The sequence below is a fragment of the Bison bison genome, unplaced genomic scaffold (genome assembly GCF_000754665.1).
Source record: "Bison bison bison isolate TAMUID 2011002044 unplaced genomic scaffold, Bison_UMD1.0 scf7180017864461, whole genome shotgun sequence".
NCBI lineage: Eukaryota > Metazoa > Chordata > Mammalia > Artiodactyla > Bovidae > Bison > Bison bison.
Genome location: NW_011495023.1, coordinates 13,368,753 through 13,372,905, shown reverse-complemented (window position 1 = coordinate 13,372,905; position 4,153 = coordinate 13,368,753). Strand labels below are relative to the sequence as shown.

Below are 4,153 nucleotides of genomic sequence, written 5' to 3'. Positions count from 1 at the left end.
GGACTCTCAAGAGTCTTCTCCAACACCACACTTCAAAAGCATCAATTCTTCGGCGCTCAGCCTTCTTCACAGTCCAACTCTCACATCCATACATGACCACAGGAAAAACCATAGCCTTGACTAGACGAACCTTTGTTGGCAAAGTAATGTCTCTGCTTTTTAACATGCTATCTAGGTTGGTCATAACTTTCCTTCCAAGGAGTAAGCGTCTTTTAATTTTATGGCTGCAGTCACCATCTGCAGTGATTTTGGAGCCCAGAAAAATAAAGTCTGACACTGTTTCCACTGTTTTCCCATCTATTTCCCATGAAGTGATGGGACCAGATGCCATGATCTTCGTTTTCTGAATGTTGAGCTTTAAGCCAACTTTTTCACTCTCCACTTTCACTTTCATCAAGAGGCTTTTGAGTTCCTCTTCACTTTCTGCCTTAAGGGTGGTATCATCTGCATATCTGAGGTTATTGATATTTCTCCCGGCAATCTTGATTCCAGTTTGTGTTTCTTCCAGCCCAGTGTTTCTCATGATGTACTCTGCATATAAGTTAAATAAACAGGGTGACAATATACAGCCTTGATGAACTCCTTTTCCTATTTGGAACCAGTCTGTTGTTCCATGTCCAGTTCTAACTGTTGCTTCCTATATATTTATATATAAATCGCATTTTTCAAAATGAAAATGACAGCCTTAATTCCTATCCCTCACGGACATTGAACCTTTATGTACTTTACGCTTTAACACCTGCTGCCCTTAGAGAATGTGATTAAACATCTAAATGCCATCTTCGTCACCTTTGATTAAAATCACAAAGTTGACTTGAGTGTTCTGGAAATAAGTCTACCTGCTATCTCATCTGATAGTTAAAGAAACACTGGTCACAGTAGCACACTTCTTACAGAACCTTCCCTCTTTTAGGCTCCCAAGATATCTGATAAGCTGGAAACCAGTAATCCCTGGAGGCATGTGGCTCAGACCTTACCTGAGTGTATTAGTCAGGATAGGCTAGGTTATGTTGATTTAACAAACAAATCCCCAAACCCTGGGGCCTAAACCCACCAGAAGCTCATTTCTGGCTCACACTGTGTCTAACACAGAGAGATGGGGATTCTGCTGGTTGTCTTCATTCTATGTTCCAGGCTGACAGAACAGCCATTGTCTAGAAAACTGGTGGTCACTCTGGCAGAGGGAAAGAGAGTGGGGTATGCCTCTCACTGGCTTTTAAAGCTTCCACCTGGGAGTGACACACATCACTCCACTTATATTTAATTAACCAAAGCAACTCCATGGCCATGCCTCATTGGAAGGGGACACAGAAATGGATAACACTTAGGACTCCCCTGCTGAGCAGGCAGAGACAGTTGTACTCAGAGAGATAATGGTTTCATGAAACAGGTCGTCAGAACCACAGAGCCAGTTTATGCCAGATGACTAAGTGGGAGCAGATATTTTCTTTTTCGTCTTCCTTTTTTTTAAGTGAGGGAGGAAAGTCTATGAATGAGAAGGCTTTTTTTAAATGAAACATTTTTAGAAAAACACGAACCACTGAGAAACAGAACGATGCCGTGTTCAGTATATGAAAAACGTATTCAACAACCATCTCAGGTTTTCCTATTAACAGTGATGTTTATAGGCAGTACACAGCTTAAGGACTTCTCAGCAGTGTAAATGTTTGGTTCACTCAGGTATTTAAGATATGTAGAAGAAAGATTCCTCATATAGTAACACTTTAAAGCATATGGTAACAAGAATGGATATTTTCTAAGGTCAGAAAGCTCCTCCCATTCTCTGTAGTTCATTATTTTGTCTTCAGGCTTATTTCTGAGAACAACTTCCACAAGCCTTACATAGGGGTCCACTACCTACTACAATACCAGGGATCTTAGGGCCAAGCACAAGACTAAGAAGGCATTAAATACACAGGGATAGACTTTTCAAGACTGTAAATGATCTGTTGTTCTTTGCTCCTGTCTGGGTCAAAATTTAACTATGCGCACTGCAAAGTGTATAAGGAGATCAAACCAGTCAATCCTAAAGGAAATCAACCCTGAATATTCTTGGAAGGACTGATACTGAAGAGGACGCTCTAATACTTTGGCCATCTGAGGCAAAGAGCCAACTCACTGGAAAAGACCCTGATGGTGGGGTGGGAAAGACTGAAGGCAAAAGAAGAGGGTAGCAGATGATGAGATGGTTGGATAGCATCACCACCTCAATGGACATGAATCTGAGCGAACTCCAGGAGATAATGGAGGACAGGGAAGCCTGGCATGCTGCAATCCATGGGGTCGCAGAGTTGGACACGACTTAGCGACTGAACAAGAACAGAATATTTACTTTAAAAAATCTACATTACATATAGTTTAGTCACTTTTATAATAATAAAGCAGCATCTAGCCTCCGCAAATGAACACAGCATTTCATAAAGTAGAACTCTTATCCTTTTAAAAATTAAGTTGCTATCTTGCTATTAACAGTCAGTCAGCTGTCTGATCTCTTTTTCTTTGCCTCTTGCACTGAGATTTCTTTTCAAAGGGGCTTGGTTATTTCTGGAATTACATCAGGCCTTCAGGATAAGAGCTGTACACCCCTTCTGCCAATATAAAATAAAATGTAACTGGCCAAGGAGGAGTTCTACTTCTTAGGGCTTTTTTCTTACTGATATTCATTCTATATGACAGTGAATGTGACAGATCCTTTAGGGTAGGAGTCAATGCTTGTCAGTTTTCTCCACTGGAGAAGTGATTTAAAGATGAATAGACTCGTGTGTCTACACATGGAGGAAGTTCTCTATACGTCTCCCCACCCCAGGTGTGCCTGCACCTGAGGAGTCTTCAAAATATCACATCGCGGCTGTAAATACCATGATCATATTGTATCTGGAGTATCTTTACACTGGAAGGACCACGACAGTAAAATAAATCAGCAAGCTGAGGCCCAAGGCTTAGAGGTATGATTTCAAAGCTTATAAGGAGAACAAGCGTGGAATAGATGACCCTGATGCCAGCACAGCTGCCCAACTATGACCCCAGAGCACTTCTGCCCACCAACCCTGAGCTGGAGCCACAAGGGGCCCTCGGCCTCGTTCTGCACAGGACTCTGAATCTCGGGTTTCAAGCTTGACTCTGCAGGACTTTAAACTTCGGGACTGAAGAAGGAAATGGAAACTCCAGTATTCTTGCCTGGAGAGTCCGATGGACAGAGAAGCCTGGCAGGCTATATACAGTCCATGGGATTCAAAGAGTCGGACACGACTTCGCGACTAAACCACCACCACCAGACTTCGGGGCAACAAGCCACCGGCAAGCCTAGACCAGTCTCCCAGGCCTCCCGCAGCCTCAAGATCCCTGTCTTTGCAACTTCCCCGAGAGCGATAGGAGAAAGGCAGAAAGAAGCCAAAGCCTTAGGAACTCCTTCCCCAGGCGGGACCTTCGCCAAGGTCCCTGCAGGAGTTCACGCGCCCAGCTGTGCAGCGACCGCACCCTTCCTACCGGGCCCACAGCTCCCGCGCCCGCTCCGGTTCCTGGGTGCCTTCCCTCCACTCGCTGCGCGCCGCCTTCTCCCTGGGGACCCTCTGCAGGGCCAACTTTCCGGGTCTTTGACTTGTCCCCAATCCCCGCCCACTTCACCCTCCGGTCTAGTCTTCTCCCCGCCCTCCGGCCCTGACCGCGCCCACCTGCCTCGGCCACGCCCACTGGGCGTCCGTCGGCCCCGCCCCCTACCTTAGACTACTCGCAATGGGCTCCTGTTGGGCCGCGCTCCTGACTCGGCCACGCCCAGCAGGTTCCTGCCCCCTCCTCCCGAAGGTTCCCGCCTTCGGCCCCGCCCCCGCCCCTCCCGCCTCCAGGCTATTTGAGCTCAAGTTCTGTACGCTGGGCCTTCCCCTGAGCAGGCAGAAGCCTTACAGTCTGAGAATCAGCTCAACTGCTGAGCTAAGAACCCACTTCCTCTGCGCGAGTCTGTTGTACCTGCCAGATATTCTGGAAGGAGAGGTTTCTCTTTCTAGTTTGGCTGAGTCTGAAGAATTAGGAACTAGAGCCTTCAGGGAGAAAGGAAGCAGTTGCATTTACCCCAGATCCCAGTTCTCTGTGGCAAAGTCTGGAACGTGGAGGCCCTAGAAGCTATTTTGAGTTTCCTGCAAGGACAGCAAGCCAGGGG

At 46.4% G+C, this 4,153-nt stretch overlaps 1 protein-coding gene across 1 annotated transcript in view; it reads right to left on the bottom strand.

Moving 5' to 3' along the window:
- The window catches only part of PTER (phosphotriesterase related), a 76,330-nt gene extending 72,755 nt beyond the window's left edge, over positions 1-3,575 (bottom strand). Inside the window, exon 1 of the mRNA XM_010859971.1 lies at positions 3,487-3,575. The gene's annotated coding sequence lies outside the window, so the exon portion shown is untranslated. The remainder of the gene's footprint in view (positions 1-3,486) is intronic.
- Positions 3,576-4,153: the final 578 nt, after the last annotated feature.